Raw genomic sequence first — 18,668 nt, 5'->3', positions numbered from 1 at the left:
CGGGACCCATATTTGTTTGGGGTCCCCCATACCCATAGCACGTGCCAATGAAGGTCCCCAGGAGCCCTTTTCAGGGCCTCAAACCCAGTACCGCGCAGCCCAGTTTCCTTGAAGGGCCCCTGCCCCCCACTGGCCCAATGGCTAATTTGACGCGTCAGGAGTTACCAACCAGTGTTGGGCAAGTTACTTTTTAAAAGCAATAAGTTATATAGTTTTAGTTACTGCTATAAAAAAGTAACTAGTTACTTTACTAGTTCCTAAATTATGAAAGTAACTAGTTACTAGTTACTTTACTTTATAAAAAAAGGCATAATTCAGTTCATGGTTCCAAAAACTATTATAGTTATTTTTCGTTATTTTTTCCCTTTAAAAAAAATAAAAATCGCCACAGCCCATAGGAATTGTTTAATTGTCTAGTCAAAGAAGTTATTAGATTTAGACGAGTGAGGTTGTGTTGGAGCTACTGGACACAACCCGGCCTCAGTATCTAATATACGCTATATTTCAAGGCAGCAACGTGTGTTGCTCTTCCATGGCCATGGGCCATAGTGTAAATCACTGGGCATAATGTTAAAAGGATAATGGATCTCTTAAAGGCAATGGCAGGTGGCACGGTGATTGGTTTAATCATTGTAACGCCCAAACCACACCTATGCATAATGTAATGGGTAATGGTGGTGTTTTAGGGACTTAGGCTGTTGTAACACACATGATTTAGTGGATTACAGTATAACCCTAAAATATAGAGACAAGCTACAGTTGCCTTATATGTGTGCTTTTGCCTAAGAACTAAATCTAAAGTTACTATGTTTAGTGACCCTGTCTAAAACCTAACCATTGAGTGGTGCAGAGATTTGTTAAGCTATCTAAAAATCACTAAATATCAGAGACAGAGTGACATGTGGTTCCACCAATCAGCAGTCAGTTTAGGCCTGTCTGATATGCTGTTCCAGCCACACAGCAACCTGTTGAAGCAGCGATTACCTTCTACCTGCAGTGCTGCACTAATCAAGCCCAATTGAACTGAGTCAGTTCAGCTGTTGAGGTTAGAGACAGAAAAAAAGCCAAACAGCAGTGCACAGCACATGAGAAGAGCACAGAACAGAGAGGAAAAGTGTGATTCTAGAAGAGTTTTATGAGTACAAACCACAGCGAAGCAAGGTAACTCACCACATCTTATGAGTTAATTTAAGAGTAACAAATAATTGGAAGTTACTTTGGTTTTTGATGAGTGCAGGTATTGTTTATTTATAGAAACCATTGTGGATTCACTGGGGCAGCCATTGCATTGTTTGTGCCCAGCCTGTTTCACACAGAATCGGTGAGACAGTTCATTTATTTTCAATTAAGGGATATTGTTGTTATTTTAGCACTTTGCAAGTGAACACTTTGAGAGTGTAATACTAAAGAAGAAGTTTGTTTGTTTACTAAATGGATGTAATCCATTTCATGATGCACTTCATACAAGTGTACTGATGTTCATGTGAATATGTTTCTTGTTTAAAATACATAATGTTGAAAGAAAGTATGTACAAAGGTTAAAAATGCACAGTGTTGCATACAGTATTTCATTTTTTCATTTAAAGTTGATGTAATGCATATTTCATGGTTAAAAACTAATCAACAGACAGTTGATACTTTGATACTGATTAGATTTCTGGCCTGTCTGATGACATGACAGGTCAGGTTTTTTTTGTTGCATTGGATCATTTTCCAGTTGACCATTCCAATAGATGGCGAGCTTCCCAGCAGGATCTAGAGATTGAGCGACAGCGAGTATTCCCCCATACGCTGGTGACCACTGGACAGACTACTGTACTCTACGGTGTGGTAGGCCTAATCTGCAGACTCCCCCACTCTCAGCTGCAGTAATCCCAATTCCCCCTCTCTCCCTTCGCGCACACGCATGCACATACATTCCCCTGGAATTGGAACTCTGATACTTACAGTTTTGGAAACCATAATGGAACTTTGACACATACACTGATACATACCTGGATGGTTTATCCTTGGAACTCTGAACCATAACACGTATACTGATTTTGCATACTTACCTTACCTTGTTCATCATTGGGAGAACAGTGACTGAGTGGTCAATTCATTACTTATTGAAAGGCCGGTGGATATTTGTAAATTGTATTGTCCTATTTTGATTGTTTGATTGAACTGGAAAGAAACAAAACTTGAGTTGAAGGTTTAAAGGAGATAACTGAGGATTCAAATTAGAAGGGTGCACCCAAAATAGAAGGACACAGTGAACTGTGAGAATTGAAAGTGGCCAAGCAATTGCTATATACTGTAACTAGTTGGTACCAATTTATTTGTTTTCCATATTGTATGTTTGTATGTTTGTTTGTTATTTTTCAATATAACTGCCGGCAATCATTTAACATTTAATCTCATCGTGAGTCTCATTTAAGCACTCCCCATAGCTCCAGCAGTCGAACCTACACAATAACTAGTCCAGATTTTGCTATAGTGCCTTATAGGTGCTACAAGTTACTCACAGAAGTGTCACTCGCCCCCGTTTGGCACAAGTTGGTACTACACTGTGGCAAGATAACACATTTTACGGGGCTACACCTCTCACACAATACTAAATCCCCAAATTAAGGAAAAAGGGCCCCTGTCGCAAGATGGAGCCCTAAGACTTTTACTGTCTATGAATTCACAAATTCACAAGTGCGCATCGTTTCCGTATCCGCTCTAGTCTAGAGTGGAATCAGCAGCCTGCAACTCCACCCCAACCCAGTCTACCATTATAAATAAACACTCAAACCCTATTTTCACCAAGTTACTTTTGGAAAAAAGTTAATCAAAATGTGAAAGTAACTAGTTACGTTACTAGTTACTGGAAAAAAGTAATAATATTACTAAAAGTAATATGTTACTTGACAACACTGGCCAGGGACACACATTGCTGGGCATTGGAGTGATGCACCCTATATTGCACCACTCAAAAATGTACACATATAATAGTCTTCATTACCTCGTCATATAGACAACCATGTTCATCCCACTCACATGGAGCCAGTGCACAAGTTCTGACCAACCAGAAGTACTGTATATAGCGTGGCAACAAGAACACAAATATTTTAATCATTTTCTTTGTTATTACAAAAAAATGAAAGCAAGACTTTGCACATTATCTTCCCATCTCTCCAACAGACTGCAGTGCATTCAGAGCCGTCTGGGGGATATGCAACGACGTTGCATGGGCAGGACACAGCTCATAGAACAGGTCCTTTCTGTCTCGTTCTCTCGACATTCTAAGTTTCGTCCAACTGCACCATACAAATACATACATCCGCCGGATAGAACCCATGCGCCCAAGATTTACGCATCACACAAGTTGTAGGTTATAGCTAAAAATGAATGTGATATCATCACAGTCTACCACTAATACTAGACTTTAGGTGTGATTTACTATTAATAAATATTATTTGAACAATTACACATTTATTGAAGACAAAAAATATATAAATAAAAAAGATGTTGCATGGCGCGACAACGTTCAAAGCATGGGGCCATGCATGTGCAACCCCACCATAATCTTAGCTGCTATGGCTGTCCCCTCAAAAAAGATGACTTAACATGTAATTTCCCATCATCTCCCCAATACATGACCACACATGCATCCTTTGATAGGCTACACATGGAGACGTCAAGTGTCACAACTAACCACTAGGAGGCGCCAGTGCAGTCACAAGAACATAATCTCCCAAATGTTGGCCTTCATGCCTTCTCCCCATTTATACTCCCCTCCCTTTCACTCAGCCATACTTTCATGTAGATTTTCTTCGACTAATTCACCATCCTTTCTTTCTCCAACATTTCAATAATCCCCTCCTTCACTTTCCTCTATAATTCAATCACTTGCTTGCCATTGTCTCACAATCCAAGACGCTTCACCCACAAGAGAATAAACTTCTCCCACAGATCCAACTGCAGCTGCTCCTATACCTCCATCTTCCTCTCAGTGCAATCCAGCAGGTAGATGGAGATGTGCTTTCTGTTCTCCCTGAAGACAGCAGCAGCAACTTGCTTAACATCAACAAATACGCTTCTGATATGTTAATTATCTTCATGCAATAAAAGACATAGTCCACTCCATGATGGATTGCATTTCAGGTGTTTTCATTTTACTCTTCCATTCTTCTTTCCTTTGCTCTCCTGTAATTCCCTTCCTTTATTCATTCCTTGATTCCTTGACCCGGGTCTGCCACGTGGAAAGCCAACATCGTAACCGCTGGATTAAAGGGTATTCCTTTAGATGGGGGAGTTAATAGACTTTGCGTTGTCATGCTGATGCTGTGAGCCACTCTGCTACATATGTGCCTAACAGACGACCGCATGCATCCTCTTATACACATGGGGCTCCATTTCCGTCACCGCTAAAACCCCTTATCCCTAAACTTCTTTGCCTTTTTTTTACTATTTTGCTAGTCTACAAGCTCACAATGTGTCAATGTAGATTGGCTAGTTGAACTATTCAAAAATGTTTTTCAAAATGGTAAAACAAAGGCAAAGAAGTTTAGGGATAAGGGGTTTAGCGGTGACGAAAATGGAGCACATGGAGTCTGCAATCGTCCCAACCGACCTAACCGACCATCAGGAGTCTTTTCTGCATGATTGTTGTTTTAAGCTGCCCAAAAAAACAAAAATAAAAATGATGACTTCACACATTAGTCTCCCATTATCCCCAGTAGATGACCATGCGCATCCTCCAATACACAGAGTTTGCACATGTCCCAACCAATCACTTAGAGCCGCTAGTGTGGCAATAAGGACACTAATATTTTCTCCATAATAATTGCTGCTTTAGGCTGCCCCCAAAAAAGATTAATTTGTACATTATGTTTCCACCATCTCCCTAATAGATGACCTTGCGCATCCTCTGATGACCTACCACTAGCAGTTGCTATCGTGGCAAAGACACAATTCAACTTCCGAAATGTTCAATGCGCTCTCCCCCGGCCTTCACCATCTCGCCACTTCTCCACCTCTTCCTCATTTTCACTCAACGACATCTTCATGCAGATGGTCTCCACCTAATATCCTACTGTCTCTCATCCAATGTCCTCTCTTTCCTCCTCTTCCTCCCATCCTTCACTTTCTCCTCCATAGGCTGTGTGCAGAATGTAGTTGCAGGTTTCCCAAAATGTTTCCCAAAGGTGGTGAGAACTGTCAACTAATTAGCCTAGTTGCACTTGCCTATTTATCTTTTCCAGTTTAAATCAACAAATCCACTTTTGACATGTAAATTACCTTCATGCACTTAAATGGAACAATCCACTCCAATGGTATTTCTCATCAATGTATTTATGATGGTTCTTTCAACATTCTTTACTCTTCCATATTGTTTTTTCATCCATTATTTCCTTTCTTCCTTCCTTGACATTTCATGATTTCCATCGCTCCTTTCCGATTCTCTGCCTAACAGATGACCACATCATATTCATCCTCCGATACACATATCTGCACATGTCCCAACCAACCACTAGGAGTCACTAATGGGGCAACAAGGACACTGATCTTTACTTCATAATCTTTTCTGCTTTAGGCTACCTAAAAAAACAAAAAAGATGATTTCACACATTATTTTCCCATTATCTCCCCAGTAGACATGATCGTGTGCATCGTCCTATACACATGAAGTCAACACATGTCCCAACCACAGGACTTGTAAGTGTGGCAACAAGAGAACAAATATTTTCTCCATAACTGCTGCTCTAGGCTGGCCAAAAAAAAACCTATATTTTCCCATTATTTCCCCAATAGAGAACCACATACATTCTCCAATAATGCACACGTGCAATCATTAAGAGTTGCTAGTGCAGTGACAAGGACACACAATTCATCTCACAAATGTTCCATGTGCTATTCATGTCCTTCACCACCATGTCCCACTTCTCCACACCGTCCCCCTTCACTCACCAACATCTTCATGCAATTTATTTCACCTAATCTCCTACTCCCTCTCCTCCACTGTCCTCTCTCTCTCAACTACCTCAATCAACCCATCCTTAACTTTCTTCTCCAACTCCTCCAATTCCTTCAGCCACTCACTTGCCATCGTCTCGCATGCTCCAACACGCTTCATCCTGGTGAGAAGCAACTTTTCCCACAACTGCAATTGCAGCTTTTTCTCTTCTACCTCCTTCTTCCTCTCGATGCGACCCAGACGGTATCGGAGATGTGCATTCTCCTTGAAAATGGCAGTGTTCAACTTGGTTTGCTCTTCTAGCCACCTCTCATGTTTCTGCCTTTCCTCTTCCAAGGTCTTTTTCCATTGAGCTTCACGCTGATCTATTTCTTCTTTCCAGAATTCATCTTTCTCAAACAGCAACCTCTTGGTCTTCTCTATCTGAAAGTAAAGTATCTCTTGCAGGATGGAGATCCTCTGGTCTTTCCTATTCTTTGCTTCCTCGTCTTCGTCATGCAATGCCAGAACCTCGACCACCAATCTATTGGTCTCCTCTGTCTCCAAGTAGAGTCTCTCTTGCAGGGTGGAGATCTCCTTGTCTGCGAACATTGCCAGGGATGCCTCCTCTGATTCTTTTAGCTGTCTCTCAAGGTCTGTGATCTTCTGCTCTGCGGTGAGCAACTTTTCGGCCCAAGCCTCCTTTTCTCTAAGCAGTTCATATCTTTCCTCCTCCCATTTCCCCCTCTCTATATTGAGCTCTTCTCTTTCCTTCATCTCTTCCTTAAAAGCCTGCTTCTCATTATCCCAAAGATTCTCTTTCTGTCGCTGATCATTCTTGATGAGGTCTTGGGAGGCGCTGAACTGCTTGTTTACTTTAGTGTTCACATCTCCCAGAGACTTATTATCGATCTCTGGGCATACTCTATCAGTGTTAGCCCGTAGGTTCAACGCCAGGCCATCTATAGTTGCTGCCAATGACGGTTCATTCTCAGTGGTGTCCAGTTTGGACAATGGATTTGAATCCAATACAGAAGGTGAAGATGCTTTATGTTCCATTCTTTAAATTAATTTAAAAGGTGCTTACCTTCTGTGTTACAAGGTTGTAGTGAGTAGAAGCCAATCTGACAGCTCTATATATGCCACAGTTCTAACACAAGACAAATAACTTTGATGACATCACCCACCTCAAATCCCTGTGATTGGCTCATCAGCGAATCATGCAGCGTTCGATATTCGATATTCTGCCAATGACCTCGCTGAAGTTGTACCCACACAAGGGGTCAGCCATCTAAAAGTGTGTGTGTGTGTGTGTGTGTGTGTGTGTGTGTGCGTGTGTGTGTATACACCTGTAGTATGTCGTTTTCATGATTTTCTTTAAGAATTTTTTGCCTTTATTGATAGAGTAAGTAGTCAGGAAACGGGGGGGAGAGATGGACACACAGTAAAGTTTGTCGGGATCGGGACTCGAACCCGCAACACACTGTCATGCTGGATTACCTGCCAAGGTGTCTGGACTGCTAATCCGGCCCATGCCATTTTACATGATTTTCGACGATAAAATAAATATGAAAAACATACTACATAATATAGTTCATGGTTTTCAACGTTAAAAAATAAAGATTCTCAAATTGTATTGTATTCAGTGGAATAATTGTAAAATTATTATTAATGATAATAGTTTTAGTAGACGAGAAACTTAGCTGGAAAGAACACACAGCTATGTCAATTTCCAAAAAGGTTTCTAGGTCACTGGAGTCATCAGGAAAATTAGTAGTCTGGTAAACCAGAAATGTCTGCTTACATTATACTAAAGCTTGATGTATCCACATCTAATACTGCAATATTGTCTGGGCCAGTAGCCTACACATGCGTCATACCTCCACAGTATTTATTTACTTTATTTATGTTACCTTTTCAAAACATCTTGACCACTCCGCTCCACTCTTCAAAAAGCTATACATTTACTTCCAGATCAACACTTGGCTCCAGTGGCGGGCCGTGGCGAAATGAACTAGGCCTTCAATATTATATAAAGATCATTTACCATGGCTGCCTGCATCATACCAATGGTCTACCCTGCAAGCTTTTCTTGAAGTCCTTCCTTCTCGAAAAATGCTTTGACTGTAAATCCACCACTAAATCTGTTTCTTCTCCTCCTTCAGCCGTTTTCCGCGTTTGTTTGTGAGTTAAATCTCTTAATTTAGCGAGCTCAATCAACCCACAGATGGGAACTCGCGCAGAAAGTTTCAAAAACCCAGTTCTCTTTTCTCATTGGACAATATTTCCCACCAGCGATGGGATCCAAGCAAGACAGTAACGTCACCAAAGGCCAGCCTTGGTACTTGAAAGAAAACGCCCAGCAGGGCAATCTCAAAATCTTATTGGCTAAGGAACCTGTCAATCTCTATATTGCTCTCATTCATTTTAACGAGGGCATTCACTGGATGTTCTGCAGGCCTCCCGGTGGAGAATTTTACCCGGAGACAACACAAGGAAATAATCTCATTGGTTAAAAGAAAAACAAGGGCTGTTGTACCTGCACAGAATGGAAGCAGAGCATCCAGCCTGTCTGAGTGAGAAACAGTGCAGTGGCAGCTAAATAAATACAATATATATATATATATATATATATATATATATATATATATATATATATATATATATATATATATATATTTGTTAAAAGAAAAACTTATTATAAAATATAAATTTCTGCATCAGGCAAGTGGGCCAGCAGAGAAGGCCTTGCTGGCCCACCACTGATAGGCTCAAACATACCCCCAACTCTATTCCCAAAACATGTACTAATTACTTTCAAACAAATTGTCAAATACACAACACTAGACAGGCTAGTCATCTTCATACTCTCCTTTATCGTACCAGTCATAGTCAGTGAGTCGATTGTGACAATCTGCAATAATTAAGTTTATTGTTCTGAACTTGTTTGAAAGTCTGTATATGGAGATAAACATTTCATTAGTATATACGGTACTTTTTGGCCAAAAGAGGATTTTGTTTCCACCGGGGAAATGTTTTTGTTACTCCACTGCACCTTCTACCGATGTTGCCCAGAGAATTGCCTCATAGAGAATACTTTTCCTCCGGTGAAAGAAAATCCCATTTCTGATCAAAAAGTACCGTTTATACGTGTGGTGGGGGGCTCAGAGTACTTCCACTAAGGAAAGTAGGCTTTCTAATGAAACAACATGCCTTTGTTTTGGTGAGTAGCAAAAACGTTCTTTTTATTTACGCTAAAGACGAGAGGCTGGTCTGCATTCATGCGAGCTGCGGAAGTTGAAAGTAACATATTGTAGCTCTAAATGCAACACATTAGAGCTGGACCAGAGCTAGTCTGAAGCATTCTCCGAATGAACGACTTTGACGGTTGCGAGCCAAATTATAAATGAAAGCTATAATGACCCAAAAAATAAATAAATACGTTCGAAACCTTTTAGCCGAACTCAAAACTCAAAATGAGATATTTGCCCAGGACTCAAACTAGTGAAAATAGCAGATCTACAAGCTCACAACGTGTCGCTTCATGCCACGCTTTTCTGGGAATGCATTTTTGAAAATGTTTTGAAATAACAATTAACTTAAATGAAGGAAACAGATAATTAAGCCTAAGGGACCCATAAACATTGCCCCAGGAACCAGTGCCCTAGTGGCAGTTCTCTGTGACCATTCCCTTCTTCCAGTAGAACAGGAAGTAGCCTGCACCGGATCCTAATGCCACGGCGATGCACAGGTATCCGTTGTAGGTCATGAAGATAAGCATGAGAAGTTGGCTCACGACCATCTGGACCATTTGGAGTAATGTCTGGAGGATGTGGGAGAAGTTGCACATCAGTGACCTGCATGGGGGAGGGACATTATTAGCACGCTACCAGTGGCTACATCATCACAGTCACGTCCTGAGGCCAATTCTAAACATGTCTTCCAAATCCTAAACATCCATCCATCCATCTTCAACTGCTTATCCGTAGTTGGGTCGCGGGGGAAACCAGAGAGCTCCAGACTTCCCTCTCCAGAGCAACATTAGTGACTTCGGCCTGGGGGATCCAAAGACGTTCCAAGGCCAGTGAGTCGATGTGTTTCCTCCAACTGCGCCTTGGTCTTCCCCGGGGTCTCCTCCCAGTGGGACGTGCCTCGAGGACCTCCCTAGGGAGACGCCCGAGAGGCATCCTAACCAGATGCCCGAACCACCTAAGCTGTCTCCTTTCCAGGCGAAGAAGCAGCGACTCTACTCTGAGTCTCTTGCGTGACTGAACTTCTAACCCTATCTCTAAGGGAGATGCCAGCCACCCGAAGAAAACTCATTTCGGCCGCGACCTTATTCTTTCAGTCATGACCCACACTTCATGACCATAAGAGTAGGAATGAAGATTGCTCGGTAGACCGAGAGCTTTGTCTTCTGGCTCAACTCCCTTTTCGTCACAACAGTGCACTGCATTACCGCCCCTGCTGCTCTGATTCTGCCGTCCTCCCCTCATTCGTGAACAAGACCCCTGATACTTAAACTCCTTCTTCCTTCTGGTTAAAAGAGGTTAAAATCTAAAATGACCTATTGTAATAGTATATTAGCATCGGCGGCTATATTACCCAACGCTCTGTTTCTCCAACATGGCCGTGTTGTCACAACATGCAACCTTTGAAGAGTCGTCGGTCTTGCAGCACGTCACCGTCATCACCGTCCCGTTAGCCTCTGGAACCTTCATGGAGTTCCTTACGTTCGCCTGGTTCCTCCGGAGGAGGACCTGCCGGCCGATCTTCAGACCCTCGTAGAAGATGGCCAATATGAAGACTGCAAAGCACGCCCCCACCATCTCTGTGGTCACAGTTTTTGGATTAAAAGTTAATTGTGAGATGTGCTAGACTTCGGACCACTATACGGGCGCTCACATCTAGTAACCTCAATCTCCTCTTTTCTCTCTCTCCCTCCCCTTCTCTCCCCCATTTCTCTCTCTCCCTTTCTCTCCCCCTCCCACCTCCAAGGATTGACTTTCTTGATGTAACAATCTTCAAGGGCCCAAACTTTAACACAAATGGGAAACTAGACTTAAAAGTATTCTTTAAAGAAACAGACACCCACACCTTATTACACAAAACGTCATTCCACCCGACACACTCTTACACAGGGATAGTCAAATCACAACTACTAAGATTCAATAGGATTTGCACGCAAATAAGTGATTTCAAAATAGCTTGTAAAACACTATTTAAGGCACTCAGACTAAGGGGATACACTAGGACATTCCTCCGGAAAGCTCAAAGTACCTTCTTAGAAATAAGAGTGCGAGATCCAGGCCCTAAATTGGCCCTGATAACCAGTTATTCAACACAGAGCACACTAGCCAACAACAGAATAAAAAGGAATTTTGAGAACCGAACGGATGATCTTCTAAAAGATTATAAAATTATATCGGCCTACAGAAAAAACAAAAACCTTAAAGATTATCTAGTACACAGCAAGCTAAAAGAAATCAACACACCAGCACGCGAGGGACCAGAATACTTCAAACCCAAACAATTAGTCAAAAATAGAACTACAAAACGCGTGTTAGAGATTAAACAACGAATAACAACCAGAACCAGCAACTGCATTTACTTAATCACATGTAACAAATGTGGTTTACAATATGTCGGAGAAACGGGTAAAACAATAGGTACAAGGCTGGGACAACACAGATACAACTAGAACTGCACTCTGTCGAGTGCATACTTGCTTGTTGCACACTAGTAGGCCATAAATGGCCAACTAGTGCGCAAGCAGAGCGCGCATGTAATGTTTTCGCCCGCTGTAAACTGTCAAATCTCAGTATCTATGTGAACGAACGTTTGAAATGATTCATGTTTAGATGTAATTATTTGCTACCTACTATACATGTAAACATTTAGTATTAAGTATGATTCTAGTTTCTATCTATATAAGAAATACTGTTTTATTGTTGTAGATATATTCTGGATCCCTTTTTTGTTTTTCAGAGACAAATAAATCATTTATATGTGTTGAAAAAAAAGGTATATAAACTGAATTAAAATATGTTATACAGTATACTTTTTCTGTAAACGGTGGAATCTCAATATCTCTGTGAAGGAACATTTGAAATGTGTAATTATTAGGTGTAACTATTTACTACCTATCTACTTTATGCATGTAAACACACAAAGTATATAAACTGAATTAAAAAAATTATTTTAATTTTAAATCCATTTCATGTTGAACTATAGTGATATTAATACTAAATCATGATCAGAGTAATATGTGTCTCTAACTTCAATTTCTATACTAATACTTTCACATTTGTTAAAATATACATGATCTAAAATATTTCCGTAATCTGTAGTTGGATTTGTATTTAATTGTTTAAAGCCTAATTTTGACATGTAGGTCTTTATACTTCTTTCTATCTCAGTATTATGGTCTTCATTGAAATCTCCTATTATCAAAATTGCAGAAGTCGGAGATGATATATACTTTACCATGTTTTCGAGAAATGTGTTTAATTTTAAAAGGTCTGTTTTAGGTGATCTGTACATAAGTAAAGTACATAAAGTAGAACATATATATGTATGACAGAGCTAGTCATACACATACACACCACGTACTCTGGTCCCAGCAGATCAGGCACAATTTGGTATTTTATTTTTGATTGATTATGTATATAGTATACGTATGACTAGCTCTAAATGATGACGTAAGAAATATATATAGTATATATATATATATATAGTATATAGGCATATACTATATATGTATACATATATACTCTATACTCTATACTGTATAAAGTATGTAGTTGTAAGTTGATTAGCGGTATTCTGTGGTCACTTTGGTCCAAAAACCGTGACAGCTGTTCCGCCATTTGAGGCTTACGCAGAAAAACATCAAATCTGTGCCCGTATTGCTGGACCAATGATGACGAAATGACCATATTTCTTACGTCATCATTTAGAGCTAGTCATACACGTATTTCTTACGTCATCATTTAGAGCTAGTCATACATCAAATCTGTGCCCGTATTGCTGGACCAATGATGACTAAATGACCATATTATATATATATATATACTCTATACTGTATAAAGTGTGTAGTTGTAAGTTGATTAGCGGTATTCTGTGGTCACTTTGGTCCAAAAACCGTGACAGCTGTTCCGCCATTTGAGGCTTACGCAGAAAAACATCAAATCTGTGCCCGTATTGCTGGACCAATGCTGACGAAATGACCATATTTCTTACGTCATCATTTAGAGCTAGTCATACACGTATGTGTATGACTAGCTCTAAATGATGGCGTAAGAAATACGTGTATGACTAGCTCTAAATGATGACGTAAGAAATATGGTCATTTCGTCATCATTGGTCCAGCAATACGGGCACAGATTTGATGTTTTTCTGCGTAAGCCTCAAATGGCGGAACAGCTGTCACGACAAATGAGACAGGCCGACCACATTACTTGCGCGCTCTGCTTGCGCAAGTAATATTAACAATGGAAAAAAGACAACCACAAGGTTTGTGCAACATTTCATGGCTCATGGCATTGAAGCTCTAAAATGCGCTGGACTTCAACACAATCCCAACTGGACAGTAGGACAAAGACGTTTTAATGAAAAACAGTGGATTAAGAACCTCAACACGGATTTTCCTGGAGGCTTAAACATGCCTAAAATCAGATCTTGAACACAACAAAACCTAAACTCAGGATTAAACTGGAGAAATCTAAAAATGATTGGATCAGACTTCCTTCAGATACATGGCGAATGCATTTATTCCTTGCATTGTGCCTACACATGTTGCGACCGGCGGTCGCAACATGTGTAGGCACAGTGCACTGAAGTTTTTTAATTCCCCCTTCTCTCCCCCATTTCTCTCTCCCCCTTCTCTCTCCCTCTCTCTCCACCCGATCCATACTATATGTTCCATATAGCAGGGGTTCCCAAACTCTTTCACGTCAAGGACCCCCAAATTGACACTAATGAGCCAGCGGACCCCCATTTGAAAAATATATGCCAGGGACCCCCATAAGAGAAGGTTTTGACGGCTCTAGCGGTGATTCTCAACCTGTTTAATTTCAAGGAACCCCAGTTTGACATGCATTAGTCTACGGACCCCATGTAATGGCATTTCTATCTCTGGGACCCCAATTTATATTGTAAAACCACTGTTGGGTCCATTTGTACACTCTCTGAGTTACAGACCCATAAGGGTCCATTTGGTTCCTAACTATCTCTAATTGAGCTAGGTACCCCCTGGAACTCCCTCAAGTACCCCTAAGGGTCCCCAGACCCCATTTGGGAATCCCTGCCATATAGGTTCCCACTTATATAGGCTCATGTGATACAAACGTTATGCAAAGCTCAACCAATGTGATAGTGATATGGAATGAAAATTATTACGGGTGCACGATTATGAAATTATGACCGATATCCGATCTCCGATTATTTGCAGGGTCATATCTGCCGATACCGATTCTGACCGATTCCGATATAGAGGACCACAATGGAAACAAACCTAGGCCCTATAGGGCTTGGCCCAAAGCCTGTTAATAAAGTATTCAATCAATAAATAGCCTACTCTTTTCCAAGTGTCTGTTTTCACAACTGAATGAGATGAGTAGCCAAATTAATTAATCGTGCACCCCTAGAAATTATTATTAGATTGTAAGAGATGAAGGAAGTGAAGTATGAGAAAGGCTAAAAGTCAATCGTAAGATTTAAAATGAAGTGAATCATGACATATAAAGTCACATTTGTTTGGATTAAAAGTTAATCCTGCGATCTGAAGTCACAATCTTTGGATTAAAAAGTGGACCCTGAAATATAATTAGAGAGTTATTGGATGTTTTTTACCTGCAGGTGTGTTGACCACAACTCCTGGGAACAGAATTTCAACTTTGCTGTAGCCCAAGTAGAATGACATTGCCTAGAAAAACAACAACATTGTAATTGTCTCCACCAGCCGGCATGGGGGGAGAGTATGTTTTGCACTCCGTCCGTCCGTGTGTGTGTCCGTCCGTCCGTCCGTCCGTCCGTCCGTCCGTGTGTCCGTGAGCAGCTAATCTCGGCCACCGTTAACCCGGTCGATGCCAAATTTCCAGAACGGCCTGTTATAGCGCCACCAGGAGGCCGGTTTGTGCAAAACAGGTTTTTGCACAGTACACCTACAGATTTTGTCCAAACACGCAAATTGGTACACAGTCTCTCTAGAGCCATTCAACGAAACGGGTCTTTCAGATTTCTCAGACTCCATCCTGATTGGTTAAGATTGGCTTCCAAAGTTCACAGGAGTGCTCAGTTTCAAACAAAATGCTGCAAATCATGAACACATCGCGTGATTTCCGTGAAATTGTGCACGCACATTCCCACTAGGCCGAGGAAGAAATGCCACATGAACAATTTCAACTCAGCCTCAAGGTGGCGCTATAACTGGCCGAAAAGTGTTTTTACCTCTAATTTACTTTTGTTGCCCTTTTATCCAACCACCAGATGAAGGCAAGCTGCAATGTCCTACATTCCTATCCTGGTGGAGACCTGTGCCCAGAAGGGCACTTTTTCTAGTTACTACTCGTTTTAACAGTATAACTAGAGTTCTCTACAGGCCCGAACATTACCTCGGCCCTCATCTGACCTCATCAAACCCTGTACACTCGAGCCATGCTCCTTATATGGCCAGTACAGAATTCATTACATGTTGATCTGACCCACCATGCCAAAGCGCCAGCGCTCGCCCAGCAGTCTACCATCAACGAGGCGGATGCGTGCACGCGACCTCATCCACGTCGCTTCTCAGGCGTCTTACTGGTAGTAAAAACGGTGCGGTGAGTCGCGGCTCAGTGACGTGTTGTAATTTTAGTAAAAACAGAGAGATTGGGTGTTTGGGTGAGCGCTGAGTCTCTTACCTTGGCTCAATGACGTTATGTTGTAGTTTTAGCAAAAATGTTAGTAAGCATTAGTTAGCACTGAGACGTGTTTGGCTGAGTGCTGAGTCTCTTACCACAGCGGCTCAATGACGTTATGTTGTAGTTTTAGTCATTTTTTTAGTACAGAGACATGTGTTTGGCTGAGTTTGCACCTAGAGGCGTTGACGCATCTAGGTGCCTGTTGGGCACTGGCCTACTTGGAATGATGCAAGTTGTAAATGAATGCCCCACCCAGATATTATCTGTCTGTGTCCCTTTTATGCCCATATATGGAGTTCGTTGTCAGGCATGCCCAAATATGGAGTCTATGCACACGTCAGAATGATGTCAGGCCAGCTCCATATATGGACACTGGGCAGGGGCCCTAGCCTCGCGTTGCGATACTAATGTACCACTGCGCTGGGCTATGTGGGGCATATGCAATAGGGGCGGGTGAAGTGTGGCTGCGCCAGGCTACAGGGGCCCTGTCCAGAGCCCGGGCAGAGGCCTTTTTTGGGGCGGTTCTGGACAACCGTGGGTGGGGTGGAACGCGTGTGTCGAATTTGAAGTCGGTGAGTGGACGAACGGTTCTCGAGTTACGTGGATTACAGACGTACACACACAGAGACTTGGTGCATTTATAGTTAAAGATAGTAGTAGTAGTAATTACAACAGTAGTTAACAAGTTATTAAATATTAACTGTAGTAGTAGTATTAACAGTACTAATAGTAACAACAGTATTGACGTACTACTAGTAGTAGAAGTAGTATTATTTGTAGTACTATGTATATTGGGCCCGATTCATTAAGTAATTTACACTCATATTTTGACCGGGATTTCCAACCATTCCTACGTTAAGTGTGGGATTCATCATTATTTCTGGACTGTGACTTTGGGTGCACACTACGCCCATTCTCACTTCAACTCTGAGGCTGACTTACCAGGGATCAAAGCTTGCATATATATATTTAGAATGCTTCAGTCTTCTTGCTAGATCGATTCCATCTCTCTTAGAACTGATTAGTCTGTACGGAGGCTTCTCTGGGTTCAAGGTGAATAAAATAAGTCATATATTATGTTTCTGAATGAACAGGAGAGAAGAAATCCAAAAGTACCCCATCCGTTTGCAAATGCTGTTTATCTTGGGGTTAAAATTACGCCAATGATAAAACAACTCAGCTCAACTAATTATGAGCCTATGCTAACTAAGGTGTCGGAAGATGTCACTAGATGGTCATCTTTACCTCTCTCCATAATAGGACGAATAAATACAATTAAAATGAATGTACTTCCAAAATTCCTATATCTTTTCCAGTCAATTTCATTGGCTCCACCACTACATTTTTTCAATAGAATAAAATTTATTTGGAATAATAGAAAGCCCAGGCTTAGACTCTCTCTTTTATATTTGCCATATGATAGAGGAGGTTTACAGTTCCCAAATTTGCAGTGGTACTATTGGGCGGCTCAACTACGCGCTTCAATGTTTTGGTTCACTGGAAATGTTAAGCCATCCTGGGTCCAAATTGAACTCCTATCCGCAAGAGATCTATCTCTGGATTCCTTGCTATACTCAGCTCCAGTTAAAAACCTAAGAAAAAGTGTTTCTAACCCTTTTGTCATCAATACTATAAATATATGGTTTGAAATTCATAAATTCATGGGAAACACCCCAGAGCTGTCCTGCTTTGCACCGATTTGGGGAAATGAACATTTTATTCCAGCTAGAAGGCATCTGGGATTTAAATTATGTTTCAATAAATGCTTAAAGAAAGTGGTGGATCTATACGAGAATGGCAATCTAATGTCCTTTGAGGGGCTGAGGAGATATGAGGTACCGCAAAACCACTTCTTTAAATACTTGCAAATCAGAAACTTTATTATTACATGTGTCAAAAATACAAAACAACCTCCTTTAACCGTGCTTGAGAGGTTTTCCAAACAGGATTGTTTAGGAAAGGGGTTTGTCTCACAAATGTATGGTATACTAGAAGGGTTTCATAAAGATGACTCGGAGAAAATAAGACAAATGGACACAGGACCTTCAAGTGGAAATCTCAGAAATTGATGTTCCAATTAAGGCACAAACACAAACTATCAATACTAGATTAAGACTAATTCAGTATAATTGGATGATGAGAATTTACATAACCCTGGAGAAAGTAAATAAATTTGATCCAAACATTCCTGATTTATGTTATAAATGTGGGGAACATAAAGGTACACTGTTCCACAGCTTATGGGAATGTGAGGAGATTAAAACATTCTGGAGGTCTGTGGTCCATTACAGTATGTCTCTCAGATTTCGTCAGGTCCAGTTCCTCTTTGTCCTAAATTATGTATACTCAGTATTTATCCATTAAATTGTACACTAAATAGTAATGAAAAAATAATGACCGACCTTTGCCTGTTACAGGCCAGACGCTCAATTGCGCTATGTTGGAAGAATGTCAATGCCCCTACGATCGGCTTTTGGCTGAGGAACTTAACAACCTGTTTGGCACATGAGAAACTAACATATGTAATTAGGAAGAAACCTGCGGTATTCTATAAGATATGGGAGAAGTTCTTGGACTTCATTAAGCGAGGTGATATTGAAGAGGCTTTGGATGTATAGTGGTTAATTGGAGTAGTCAGCTGTGGGGTGGGGGTAGGGAACTGTGACGGATATTGTGTATTTGTTTGGTTAACTGTATGTAATGTGTTTTATTTTCGTTTTATTTTTCGTTTTGTCATTTATTTATTTTTGTGTTCTGTATTTATTATTGTCAAAACATTTCGTGATAATATTTTATTTGTATTTGTGCTGCCATGGGGATGTGGGGGGGAAAAATATGTCAAT

The sequence above is a fragment of the Protomyctophum parallelum genome (genome assembly GCF_964188405.1).
Source record: "Protomyctophum parallelum genome assembly, chromosome: 11".
Taxonomy (NCBI): Eukaryota; Metazoa; Chordata; class Actinopteri; order Myctophiformes; family Myctophidae; genus Protomyctophum; species Protomyctophum parallelum.
Note: the sequence above shows the minus strand (reverse complement) of the source record.